Source organism: Miniopterus natalensis, chromosome 13 (assembly GCF_054644295.1).
Source record: "Miniopterus natalensis isolate mMinNat1 chromosome 13, mMinNat1.hap1, whole genome shotgun sequence".
NCBI lineage: Eukaryota > Metazoa > Chordata > Mammalia > Chiroptera > Miniopteridae > Miniopterus > Miniopterus natalensis.
In genome coordinates, this window is record NC_142093.1 from 51,599,828 (window position 1) to 51,614,205 (window position 14,378).

The window sequence follows — 14,378 nt, forward strand, 5'->3', positions numbered from 1 at the left end:
AGAAGAGCACACCATTTCCCACAAGGTGTGGGTCTTTGCCTCTGAGCCCCCCATGGCTGCCTAAGCTCCCTCCCAGCTCTGAAGATACTGAGTCTGCAATAGGTTAGAATAGCCCTGGGTCAGAATAACCCCACCTTGGCATTAGTGTGATTTTGAAGCAGACCTGGGAATGTGGTCCAATCTAGGTGCATGTGGAAGAATTCACCCAGGGAAACCCACAGCAGGTTCCCAGTGCAGCTCTAAAGGAGCCATACCGGTCTGGAAGGGCTGAGAAGTCTGGTGGGGGCTTAAGAAGGAAGGCATGTGGAGAAACATAAGTAATAAAAATTGTGTCGTTTCGTTTCTCTTTCCCTCAGAGTGGATCCTGATAGACCAGCATGCTTCATGCTTTCATCCCAGCATGATTTTCACCTGGCCTACCAGTAATGCATGTCGTTCTACATCAGACTTACTCGGGGTTCAGAGAGAACCATAGACTCTCAGAGACAAAAGGGACCCAGGAGGTCATCCCAGCCAGTTACCCACTAGGTACCTAAATTTTCAAACAACTACACTAGCCCAGTAGGTGGCTGACAACATTGATAATATCTGCACACTTGAATAGCCTGTGGCATCTGTACACAGCTCTGAAAACATCACTGTATCAAAGAGAAATGGGTCTGACTGTGCTCAGAGCTACCCAACAACATCAGAAAAATGCTTCTTCCACTGAACCTTTCACATCACACGTGCACACGCCTCCTACCTGCCCACTCTCCTCTTGTTTTGGCTCAGCTCTATTTCTTCCACATATAACAGGGCTTCCCATTTTTTCATCTTTCTAGTCTTGCTTCTGTATTTTTAACTACTGCAAAGCTACAAGTCAAAGACTGAAGAGCAATATTTCCTCAAAACTATTGTTTTTCTGTAAGAAGAATTTTTTACGCAATGCGTGGTATCCAGATCTTTTATAATCTGTCCCTGCCCATATTTCCAACCCTGTCTCCTGACATGGCTCTCTGTCGGCCTTCTCTCTCAGCGGCAATGGGTTCTCCTCCTTGACTGCGGCATGTGCTGTTCCCTCTGACTCATCCTTTCCTCCAGACTCCCAGCTCAGAAGTGGGCCGCTCAGTTACAGCTTCCCAACATCTGTGCCCATCACTCTCCCCCAGGAAGCTCCTCCCGCCACGGTTCCTCTGGGGCTTTCTCTTCCCTCTGTTATAGCACCTGCACCCCCACCCCGAAATAATTTCTTTGCATGTCCCCCTCCCACTGGACAGTGGATTCTTGGGTCAGGGACCACTTCCTTTCTGTCTTCCAGCACTGCCATCCTCACACCTGGCAGACCCACCATTTTCATGGAATGATTTTTTTGTGTGTCTGAAAAACCAAGTCAGCCAAGTATGTGTTTGCCATAAATTAGCTGGTTGTGCTCCTTTAAGAAATGTCAAAGTACATTTCCGGATATAAATCACAGTTTGTGTAGAAATAGTAGTTTTTGTTAAGCAGTGTGTTCAGATGCTAATCTTACTTAAGCCCACTAGCTCAGGGCATTTCTCAGTAAGGACTTCCAAGAAGAATGCCACGGTGAGGGTTTCCGTTCCAAAGTTTGCTCACGGAAGCAAGTCACAGTATAATATAAAACACCGTTTAATTGGTCCATGGTCTACAGAACATGGCCTCTCCAGTGATGTCTTTATTGTTTTGGAGTTTGGTCACATTTACAAATCAACAATCCACTAGGCTGGAATCTGTCACAAGTTAGTTAAAATGAGCAAGTTTCTTACAATTAACACTGTAACACCAGAATTTCAGCTCATGGGAAGATAAAGTACATGTACTTTTCCTGTTCCTCCTGCTAAGTTCAACTAAAAGCCCTGAGCATAAAGTATAATAGATAGATGATAGCCAGATAGCCAGATAGATAGATAGATAGATAGATAGATAGATAGATAGATAGATGACAGGTAGATAGGTAGGTAGGTAGGTAGGTAGGTAGGTAGGTAGGTAGATAGAGGCTCTGAAAGGTGGAGAGAAGGCAGACATGCATGAAACTCAGAACCCAAGTAACAAAACAATGAGTTTTCTGAGTTAATTATTGTTTTTAATCCTCACCAGAAGATATGTTTATTGATTAGAGAGAGAGAGAAACATCAATGTGAAAGAGAAACATTGATCAGTTGCCTGCCGAACATGCCTCAACCCAGGAGGGAACCAACAACCCAGATATGTGCCTTGACCGGCAATCAAATCTGCAACCATTTTTTTGGTGTACAGGACGATGCTCCAACCAGCTGAGCCACCCGACCAGGCTCTCTGAGTTAATTTTTTGCCTTATGTAACCCAGACTTGCAGCTGAAGAAGCCAGTAAACTGGAAACACCAGTGGGCACAGGCCAAAATAACCCCAACATGAGCTTTCCCTGTTCAGCCAGAGGACAAAAAAAAGAACAGACTAAAAAGACAGAAAACTTTTAGACCACCCTGCTCTAACCAACTACCATACAAAAAACACTACCTACACAAGCAAAGGGAACACGGAGAGCCTAGACTGCTACTATCCTTAGCAGCCTGTAAGGAGGTGCCCCATCCACCTGTAATGAAAGGTGATATCAGAAAAGGCTGAGTCGAGAGCTGGAACTTCCATCCCCACTCACAGTAAGAAGCACTTCCTGTCGCAGATCGTGTCCCTGGAGACCACCTGGGAAGTCTGGATTTCCACCCCAACCCTGCATTAATAAGGCCTCTCCCTTCCTGCTGAGGTAGTCTCAAAGGAGTCCGGATTTTCAGGAGAGCCCAGCAGTAATGAGGCCAGTGCTTCCCCCACCCCTAAGTGGTGTCTACTGAGGCCACATGAGGAGCAGTAATGAGCCACTCCCATCTTTCTCAGCAGGGACATATGAGTAAACACCAACACTGAGGCGTCAGGGATGTTAGAATAATCTGACAAAGATTTCAAAGCAGACATCATAAAGATGCTTCAACAAGCATTATAAATGCCTGTGAAACCAATGAAAAAGTAGAAACTCTCAGCAAATAAATTGAAAGCCTCAGCAAAAAAAAAAAAAAAAAAAAAAAAAGAGAGATTTCTTAAAAAGAACCAAATGGAAATTTTAGAACTGAAAAGTAAAATAGCTGAAAGAAAAACCTCCGTGGATGGACTCAACAGCAGAACAGGGGGTGGGGAGACAGAGAAAAGAATCAGTGAGCTACAAGGCAGAAAGATCAAAATCACTGACAGGATCTGGCTAACGGAGAGAAAGCAGACTAAAAGAAATCAATTAACATATATTTTTGATGCTTGCTCTATGAGGGGCATTGCGCTCACCTCCCACGGAGAACCAGGCAGAGGCAGACCCTCCTGGGCTTTGCCCACTGCCCGGACTTCAGTGAGGATGGGCTGCCTCCGCGACAGGCTCTAGGTGTCTCAGTGGTAGCCTTTGGGGAAGATAAGAGTTTCACAAAAGTGAATATTCCTTTAATCCAAAATTTCAAAGTTGCTTTTATTTTAATCATATAGGATAGGGAGTTTTCCAAATGGACTGCACAGTCACGAAATGGATCAAAGTCTGAAGTCCTCTGGGTGCCCTCCATCCTTTGCTACGCTTTTATCTCCTGCCCTTGTTCACGCTCAGTCGCTGGTTTCTCTCCCACCTGCGTTCTGTAGCTCTCCTGTCTCCCACCCTACCGTCAGCCTGCCAGCTGTCACTCTGGATTTCGGGCACCTACTTTTAGAAGGCTCCTCATTTCAATCCCTCTAATTTGCTGAGGGTCAAGGAAAGCACATGGCCGAGATTGTTTTATCTAAATTCAGAGTAAGTTGACTGTGAAGGAGCATCTAACAGACGTGTGTTATGAGACAGAGCTTGGTTACTTGAACTTCTGATAACATTTTGGCAGTTTGGTTGGTGGCTGTTTTTACTACAACCTTATTGTTGGCCATGTTCCAGATAATTGAGGCTCCTAGAAAAGTGGCCTATAAATAAATGAAGCATTTTTTCACTTCTTTTGTAACCCCCCCCCCCCCCCCTTCCAACACCTAATAGCTTTAAGCTCATGACACAAACCCAATTAAGTCCTTGTTGGGTAAAATACAGCAAAGGGAAAATACTTTTTTCTACTTTTCTATTGTAAGAAAACAGCTGAAAGGAAATTTTAAAGCACTCCAGAAGCAATTGTTTCTGTGCCAAAATCCAGCAAGAGACATTTCAACCCAGAATAAAACCCGACAATGCCACTTCGTCACAGCTCTTCCACAGAACAACAGTATGAAGGCGAAGCGTGATTTTCAGCTGAGCCTTGTTGGAAATGAAATCCAATTATAATTAGCGTTAACTGTACCGGATAATGCCACTTCCAAAACGTAGAGCACTCCTAGCCAAGCCAGATTTTAATTCTGAGGCTCAGTGCCAGGGGCCTTGGAGCGCCGAGAAGGAAGCCTGGGAGGCCACACCACAGGCCCTGGAGTTGGCCCAGCTGATAAATGGACACGTGTGACCTCCCAGGACAAAGATAGCAGACAGCCAAGTACTTCTAGACTCTCTTGTTTGGACTCGAGCTGATTTCCTATTAACAAAGACCAGCCACCTCTTTCTCTTGCTCCCTCTCCCTGATGCACAGCGTTACCTGGATGGGTCTTTGAAACCCAAAATGAGGGCAACCGCATCTCCCCAGTTCTCACCTCCTGGGGACTCACTGCCTCACTGCCTGGAGTGGGGGGCTGGACCCACTGTCTATCTCCAAGTCTCACTTGCCCCAATCCTCTCCCCCTTTACACTGCTCAGAAAATGCCCACTTACCTTTCATGACTCACTTAACACTCATGCTCTATAAAACTTTTCCCCACCAGCCTATCCCTTTCCACCTCAGCAAGCAGAAGTGACAGCGTATTTGTCGTATATTCGAGGGTACTATCACCCTTCCCTAAAAGGTCTCTATTGGCTGGAAAGCCCTAGCGAGGCAGGACCTCTGCAAATTATCTTTCCATGACCTGGTTTTCACCCGAGTACCTAGCGCACTCAACAGATGTTTGACAACTGAATGAATGCATCTTCAGCTGGCAAAGCATTCCTGGAGTAAAGGGTATATTAAAAAGAAAAGCCTGAGCCCAAGGGGCTCTCCCACATCAGGGAAAATGTGCAGTGGGGGAGCCTGCTGGGTCCTCCATGGAACACACGAATGTGCCTCCCAAGAGGTCCACCGCGTGAGTGCCAACCATGCAGAGGGTGCCTACAGCCAGCAAGGCCCCGGGAGCGGGCCCCGAGCCGTGGCCAGCTCCTTCCCAAGCTGCCCTAGGGCAGGGAGCGGGAGGCGAGGAGAGGCAGAGGAGGGGAAGAGCGGGCTCTGTCTGCACCCCTGCCCCGTGACGGTCCCCGGAGCCTCAGCCAGGCCTGTGATACAGAAAGGGACACACAGAGAGAATCTTCATAGCTGGCTCCCTTCCCTGCTCCTCTCCGGGGTTCTTAGGCTCTCACTTCCCTTTTCAAACTGACTGTAGGAAGGGATCTGAAAAGAAACCAGCCAGCACACCCGTGCCTTCCTTTGCTCTCATCCCAGATCTCTAAAGATGACAAAGAAGTATGTTTTATAAAAATAAAACACTCCCTAGCTGGGACAGATAACCAGAAAAGCGTGCCCAGAGGACCAGAAGCGTACAAGGCCCCATGAGAGATGAGATGAGATGGATACAGAGCCACATCCAGAGACTGCTGTCCTGTCCCACCACACTCCCATCACTAGATTGTAGGAAAGGACACACGCACTTAGACAACCTCCAACACACAACCGAAAGACACGTCCACAGGAGGACGAATACTTAAAGAAAACGATCATCATGGAAGAGGCGCCAAACTCTTATATGGAAGAATAAATTGTCCAAAGACTCTAGAGGAAACGGAAAGGAACTTAAAAGTAAATAAAATTAATTTTATAAGAATCAAAATAGAAATTTAAAAAATTTTAAGTAAAAAGTACTAAAAAGAGCACAAGTAAAATCTTCCAGGTATAAGTGAGGATAGGCTTTATGAAGAGCAAGGAAGGGGAGGGGAGGGAGAGGGAGTGGGGGAAGCGGTGGGGAGAGGGAGAGGGAGGGGAGAGGAAGGAGAGAGAGGGCGAAGGGGGAGGGGAGGAAAGAGGAAGGGGGGAGGGAGAAAAGAACAGAGCAGAATAATCTGTACACAATCAAACTATCATTTAACTGTGAGGCGGAATTCAGTTCTGCCATGGTAAATTGAATTATTGTTTCCCGTTTTTCACTCCCTCCCTAGGCTATGGGACCTTAAATGCCTCCTTAGCAGAGAAGAAGGAATATACGCCCCCCCCCCCCATTGGTTTTAGGCTTAGCCAATGATATGTGAGCACAAACCTGAGATGTCATTGCAAGGTTTGGCCCGGCCTGGCCTCTCAAGCTCCTGTGACTTGCTATGAGAAGAGTATGTCCTGGGAGCTGCTGCTCCCAGAATGAGGTGCACAGGGCAGATCCAAATCTGACTTACAGTTGAAGACAAGCTCTGCCAAGCCTATCCAGGAGCAGCCAAACGCCAGCCGGCCAACAGACCCACAAGCCAGCAAAACAAATGTTTGCCATTATAAGTCTCAGGACCATGGATTAATTGTTTATGTAGCATTAACGCAGCAACACCTGATTAACAGGAACACAGCAAGTTTACTCTTCAGACCCTTTCTCTGGAAGAATCACTAAAGGACATCCTTCAGCAAATGCAGCACAACCCAAGAGACAGTCAAGGAATTTTAAAAATTGATAGTAAAGAATAAAATAGATAGTTACATCTAAATAGATATTGATTGTAAGCAAAGATTAATGATGATCTTGGTGCTCATTCCAGATGACCTGAAAATGACAATTGGTGAGGGCAGAGGGAGGAGAGTTAAGGCTTCATCTTGTTCAGCTGGGACACTGGGCGATGAGGAACATAAACGTAGTTACATCAGCATTGGTGGAGACAAGTGCAATGTGTAAATTAAAGTTTTAAGGGTAATCATTAGAAAAATAAGGAATTGAGGTATATTACTTTCAATCCATTAAAATAACAAAGAAAGTAAAACACAATCAATCAAAAGGAAAATATACATACATATATATATATATATATATATTTAATTGAAAAGGAGAGGACCAGGTAGCATTTCAGAGATAAAACATAGAATAACATGGCAGGAATAGATTCAAACACCGGTAATCACTAAACATTCAAGGTTAAATCCTTCTATAAAGGCAGAAATTCTGGGATTACAAGACATTCCTGAAACAAAATAATGCAAAAAGAATAAAAAGAAAAGTTAAAAAGAAAAAAGCATAGTAGGCAAACACTAACAAATAGGTACTGGAGCAATGTTACTTTCAGACAATAGAGTTGAAAGATAAAAGCATCAAAGAGGACAGAGAAAAACATATTTAATTAATAAAAAAGTAAAATCTGTATTACAGCCATCAACCTTGATACATCAAGATATTTAATACAGAAACGGATAGAAAGTCAAAAAACAGACAAGCCCACCTCACAATGAGAACTTTAACAGACCTCATCCAAAACTCAACAGGTTAAATAGGCCCCCAGAAAAGTGAGGATCGGAAGAGCTGAATGATTTAATGGAGAACTTTGTACCCACAAGCAGAAAATACACATTCATTTCAAACACACAAACCCACAGAAAAAATTGGCCACTATTAGGCTTCAAAGAAAACCTCAACGGGCTTGCAGGCAGAAATCTCAGAGGGCATCTTTACTGAACACAATTTCAAAAAATATAAATAGCAAGATGAGCCAAAACCCCAATTCATCTGAGAACTTTAAAACCACAGAAAAAACTTAAGCAGAATAGCGAGCTATTTAAAATAAACAGGGATGAGCATATCAAAACCTGTACATTGCACACTGGCCAGTGTGCTCAGTGGTTAGAATGTGAGCCTACAGGCCAAAGGGTTGCAGGTTTGATTCTGGTCAAGGGCACGTACCTGAGTTGCAGGTTGAATCTTCTGCCACAGGAGGTGTGGGAGGCAACCAATCAATGTGTCTTTCTCATATCCATGTCTCTCTGTCTCTGTCTCTGTCTCTCCCTCTCCCTCTCTCTCTCCCCCTCCCTACCTCCTGTCCACTCTCTCTAAAAATCAATAGAAAAAATATCCTCAGGTGAGAATTAACAACAACAGAAAACACCCTTGTACATTGCTGTCAGAGAGGTATTTTGAAAAAAATTTACAATCTTTAAGGCAAATATAAAAAAAATTTTTTTAAATAAAAATGGATGCAATAAGAGTTCAATTCAAAAACAAACAAAAAAACACCCCCAAAACAAACTAGCAAAGCAAATAAAACTGCAGAATTAACAAATACAATAGCATAAATTATTTGCTTAATGAGCCCAAAGATGTTTTCTTGAAAACTAAATCAGTAGCTAGATAAATACTCTTTAAAACTCTTTGAATTTAATTGTGTGTGTGTGTGTGTGTGTGTGTGTGTGTGTGTGTGTGTAGGCAAGTGAACATGAAATTGATGGGATTGCAAATCAGTGGGAAATTAAACAAATTCTGTTGGGATAATAGCAGTTTACTGGGATGAAATTCAGTTTATATCCCTACCTCACACCATACACATAAAAATGAATTCCAAATGAATCATAGAACAATATAAAGCGCACACTATAAAAGCTGGTGTGGCTTAGTGGTTGAGTGTTGACCCATGAAGCTGGAGGTCACTGTTCAATTCCTGGTCAGGGCACATGCCCAGGTTGTGAGCCTGATCCCTAGCAGAGGGCATGTAGGAGGCAGCTGATCGATGATTCTCTCTCATCATTGATGTTCCTATCTCTCTTCCTCTTCCTTCCTCTCTCTCTGAAATCAATAAAAACATATTTAAAAAATAAACAAGAAAGAAAAGCATCAGAAGAAATATAAGTTAACATTTTTTAAATTAAAGTAAATAGAAATAAAATGCCAAGGCCATAAAGAAAAGGGCTATGTACACTTTTCAATTGTGTACAACAATAAAAAATCAGTTTGAAAACAATGGAATGGAACAAAGTATTTGCAACATGCATAACAGTTAAAGAATTTGCACCCAGAATTATAAACAATTTAATATGGAAAAAGTAACAACCTTTTGTAAAAAGCAGGAGGATGTGTTACATGAAGAGAAACACGAACTGGGCAATAAGACTGGGCAGTAAGCATAGAAAAAGGTGCTAGCCTCACTGGCCTCTGCACTTGGGACTGCCACCTCCACCTGGCTGTGGGGAAGAGAGAGGGCAAAGTAAAGCATAAAATCCTGGACTCGAACCCTTTCGGAGATTTGCAAAGTAGCAATGGAGGAAAAGAACTTTGGGTGCCAAAGGAGGCATTATCCCAGATGTCTCCCACCAAACTCTGAATAGTACTTAAAGGGCCTCTTTGATCCACCACAAGTTGTGCCTCAAAATTTTTGGAAATCTGAAAGCATCACAAACTCTTCTGTGTTTCCATCTGCATCATAAATGGGATCACACTTTGTTTTCCTTTCTGGATCACACATTCCAAAGCGAGTCTTACGTGTCATTATTTTTGAAAACCCACCCACGTGTAAATCAGACCACAATGTCTTTTCATGCAAAAAGCACCCAATCCTTCTTCCCAGGGTTACGACATGAAACCTAGTCAGTGTCTTGGAAACCACAAAGCAGGCTTGCCCACAGAAACACCACTCCCAGGGGCCCGAGCCCGCCAAGCCCTGGGGTGAGTGTGCTCAGCCATGTGAGACACTAAGAGCTAAGCGCGGATGCAGAATTCATAGCCCACAAACTAAAAGGACATCAGGGAACGTGGGCCAGGCCAGGGCAGGACATGACAGGTATGTCAGTGTCCCTAGCACATGGCACATGGCATCTGAGGACACAACAGCCTGTCCTAGGACCAGCCCTCACTTTCAGAAAGTACTGCATTGACCATCCTGTTGGTTTGTAATTGTGGTAAAATACACAGAACATAAAATGTACCATCTTGAACGTTTTTATGTGTACTATTCGGTGGCATCGAAGTATATTGACATTGTTGGACTATCATTTGCACCGTCCGCCCATAAAACTCTTTTCAGTATCCCAATTGAAACTCCATATCCATTAAACAATAACCGCCGACGCCCCGTCCCCCATTCTCAGCAACCACCTTTCTATTTTCTGTCTCTACGAATTTAACTACGCTAGGTGCCTCATCTAAGTGGAATCACACAGAATTTCACCTTTGGTGACTGGCTTATTTCACCCAACATAATGTCCACAAAGTTCATCCATGTTGTAGCATATGTCAGAATTTTCTTCCTTTTTTTTTTTTTTATAGCAACAAAAAGAATAGTTTATTTAACAAAACCAGAACCCATGTACATGTAAAATAATTATACAAAAGTTGGTGACCAGTCAAACTGTTCAGGTTCACATTTAACACTTTCCACTATTTTTAGTTGCATTGATTCTGCTCAAGAGAACGTTTTCCTTCCATCTCCCCAGGAAAGGTCTTTAGTCTTTAGTCTCTCTCGATGGTGCCCAAAATGAAATTATACATAGGACTGACTAGGCAAGGTGTATTCTCTCTTTTAAGTTGTTTCGCACCGTGAGATAGGACACACAGTCTTAAATATTTCCTGATGCATGTTCTTACTTGAGAAAAAGCAAAAGCAATGCCAGTAGTTTAAGGATAACTTCTCCTTGGAGCAACAGATAAACATAATCACTCCCAGCCTGCACCAAAGAACCTGGCAGTGGCAAGATGTGTGGCTTATGAAAGAAACCATAAACATGGCCTTCATATAAAATCTTTGCAGCATTTGACCACAGTTTTATTTCTTAAAAAAATCCTCCCATTCTTCAATATAAGTAAATCAAAAAGAAAAAAAAGTCAGGTTGTGGGGAGATAATGATAATATTTGTTTAAAATATTAACATGCCAATGAACATACGCGTAGTCTCTCGAGACTGTGAATTTCCATCCGTGGGTTTGTCGAGGAGACACCAGCTGCAGGGCGGACAGAGGGGCCTTTACTGGCGAGAAGCAACAAACCTCTGCGTTTCGGTTCCGGGGGGCTCAGCATAACAGGAGACAGACCACAATGGGGCCCTTACATAGTTCATCTGGGTAGAAGAAAAGACAATCCAGGTATCATGCAAGGTTTAGGCAAGTGAGGCATTTACGGCGGTTAAAATCCTGCCCTCCTCAGTGCGCGCGCGGCCAGCTCCTTCCCTGAACCGTCAGTCTAATGGACCCACCTTGAACTTCAGATACCAGGCCCTGCTGCTGGCGGGCGTCCCATTCGCTCACGATCGCCGACAGGGGTGTATCACAGAACCAATTAGGAAAAGCAGAAGGGTAGCTCCTTGACTAGCGGCCAGAAGAAAAAAGAAATGGTTCAAATAGCAACCACTGATTTTACCGAGGTCCAAGTGGTTGCTCACCCACCCGATGGCCTTGATGGGCACCAGCGCCAGCAGGCCGGAGCCCACGGAGGACCCAACGCCAGAGAAGAAAGACACTTGGGGGTGGCCGGGTACCAAAATTCGAGACCTGCTATATATACTTGCAAATATCTCACCGATGCCGATTGGCACAAACTGTGGGCCTGCCGCCACCACATAGGCAAGCCCACGGCAAAACACTCATTTCCAGTGGTTTGGTTAATGGTTTTCTCTTTCACGAGGTTCAGCCTTTTGCTTTCCAAAATCCCAGCAGCGACGGCAGGAACATTCCCACGGCGATCCTTATTTAAGAACAGCTGTAAGCCGTGTCTTCTCAAAATGGGACCAACCAGCTTGTCCTTCCAGGGAACCGACAGGACAGTGCGCGCCGGGTGGGGCATGGTCGGCCGGGCTGCCGGAAACGTACTGGAGATTCCTGGGATCCTCAAATGAAGACTAAAACATGCGCTTTCTGCATTTGAAAATACACTGCCCAGGAAGGTATCAAAGCCAAGAAAATAGGAAAGATCCCCACAAGAGGTTTCCTATCTTCCACTTGGTCTTTGGTAAATGGCCCTCCACGAGACACCGTACGTGAATCAGACAGACGCACGGTTTGGAGTTCTAGATTGCTGAGGGGCTCCACCGCCTTCACCACTACGCCCCGGTCTGCTGGTCCGCTTCTGGGGACCACACGAATATGCTAAACTCTTGAACTGCCATTGGGGGGCTTGGTGATGAAAAGCTCTGGCAGCAGAGGAAGATCAGGAAAGAGAAGTTGAGGCAGACAGTGGGGATGTGGCAACTGGTCACAGAGCTCACATCTGCTGAATATAAGCCATGCCTCCTAGCGAGACTATTGCACCCAAATTAATGCTCCAGTAAAACCAATTAAAATGCCTTTTTGTGGTTTCTGGGCTGCGATCTTTAACTTGGTTGGTGCTGAAGGGCGTGATGTTGGCCTTGCGGGCACCCACACCCAGGCCGGCCTTGGAGGGGCCGGAGAGCACTCGCAGTAGCATGTGGGTGCCCCATCAGGGTAGCAGCTCTGAGCAGCTGCAGACACGCAAGAGGTTGGGCAGGGGGACTGCAGAGCATTGCGTGCATGGCAGGTGTGGCCAGCAGCGGGAAGGCCAGCAAGCCGAGCAGGTAGAAGGCCAAGCTGAGCAAGACGGCATGATCCCCACCAAGCCACGCATTGGCCGGCCAGCCGCCGAAGGGCAACGCCAGGTAGGTGAGGTCCATGAAGAGCCACAGCCGTGCCGGGCTGGCCTGTGCGCTGTCCCAGCCCAGTGGCGCAGCGTTCAGGAACAGCACCAGGTTGGCTGTGGCACCGCTGAAGGCTGTGCGCTCCAGCAGATGTGTCAGCAGCACCAAAGCAGACGTGTGTGCCAGCCCGCAAACACTATGCGGAGCTGCCAGCGGCAGTGCCAACTCATCCGTGCGCCAGCCTGAGCCCTCTAAGCACCTGCCCCGCCGCTCTGCCAGGGCCGACTTTTTTTTTTTTTTTAAGGCTAAATAATATTCCTTTTTATGAAAATACCACATTTTGTTTATCCCTTTATCCTTCGATGGATCCTTGGGTTGTGTCTACCTTTTGACATTTGCAAACAGCACCTGATCCCTTTTTAAAAGGCATCCAGGAGATTCCACAAGCTCCTAGTAACCCTTTGCAAAGGCTTGCGGGAATCTTTACTTTCCCCAAATTAGTCTCGTGTCTATTCTAAAACTTTGTGATGCATCTTAAGGTCGTGTTTTCCTGGTGTTCAGCAAAGGCTCTGCCTGGACAGATGCAGGACCTTAAGTCCCACAGCTGTAGGACTGAGCAGCACGTTCACTCTTTACTTTTCCACTCCTTGGTTTTCTTGTTGCTAAAGGGGAAATCCTTGCAGGGCTTTGGGGAGTAATAAGTGGGCTAATGCACAGAGAGTGTTTGGCCTCAAGCCTGACGTAGTAAAAGTGAAATAGTGGTATCACTCTGAAATAAGCACATTTGTAGATTTTAAAATTGCCAATCTTCTATGCTCAATCTCAGTTTTTTTAGCAACTCTGGATGACTATATTTTCTGATTAAGCCCCCGTGAGTTGCCAGCTTAGCTATCCACACACATCCTTCCAAGAATGGCTCAGGTCTAAGGAGTGAAGGCCATGCAATGAGAACCAGTCAGGGGATACATAGTTTTAGCGCCAAATTTTCCTGGGTCCCTTACATGGCCCTCTCCTAAATTGCAGTTTCTGGCTATGTTTGCCCATTTTACAGTCCAAACAAACAAACAAAAATACTGTCTCCTCTCAGCCCAGAAGAGCGTGTGTAATCCCACCTCTGGCAAGTTAGTTTCTGTGTGTAATCAATGGTCACATAGTGAGTGCCCAGATTTGCCAAGCATTGCAGTGGGTCAGCCATAGGCTATTGTCCGCCCATGGCCTCTTTTGCCTCCCAGTCAGGATCTTACCGCCTCCTCTAGGACCTGACTGTGGTTCACCTACTGTAATCACAAATTAGGTTCAGTTTTTCATAATACCTCCCCTGCCTAGCAGCCCCAATGCCGGGAACCCCACCTTGCTTCAAGTGTCTCTTCTTGCTGGTCATCTTTAAGATGGAAATACTACTGGGAAAGGCAAGAAGGTCAGCAAACAAGGGAACAGAGTGCCCTGTGAGACTGACTTTACCCTGGGGAAAGGAATCATGGGAGAGGTTGAACTGTGGGGCAAAGCTGGGTTTGAATTTTAGCTTCCCTGCTTATTAGCTGTAAAGTGGTCATTATTAAGGTTTTTCTGCTCACACCATTTCCCCAAGGGGCTGGGGCATCTGTGACTTTGTCCCCTGACCATGTAAGGAAACCCCGGGAGAAACACCTGACTCACCACTTTCACAATATAGTAAAGAACCAGTGGCAAACCCTCTTTTTCACATTGGCCTTAAATGACATATTAGTCCAGATGAACTTAGTAGATATTTACAAA

The 14,378-nt window shown here is 45.1% G+C and overlaps 1 pseudogene; it reads right to left on the reverse strand.

Moving 5' to 3' along the window:
- Positions 1 to 14,378, reverse strand: part of LOC107539634 (solute carrier family 15 member 4-like) — a 72,506-nt pseudogene that overhangs the window by 16,190 nt on the left and 41,938 nt on the right.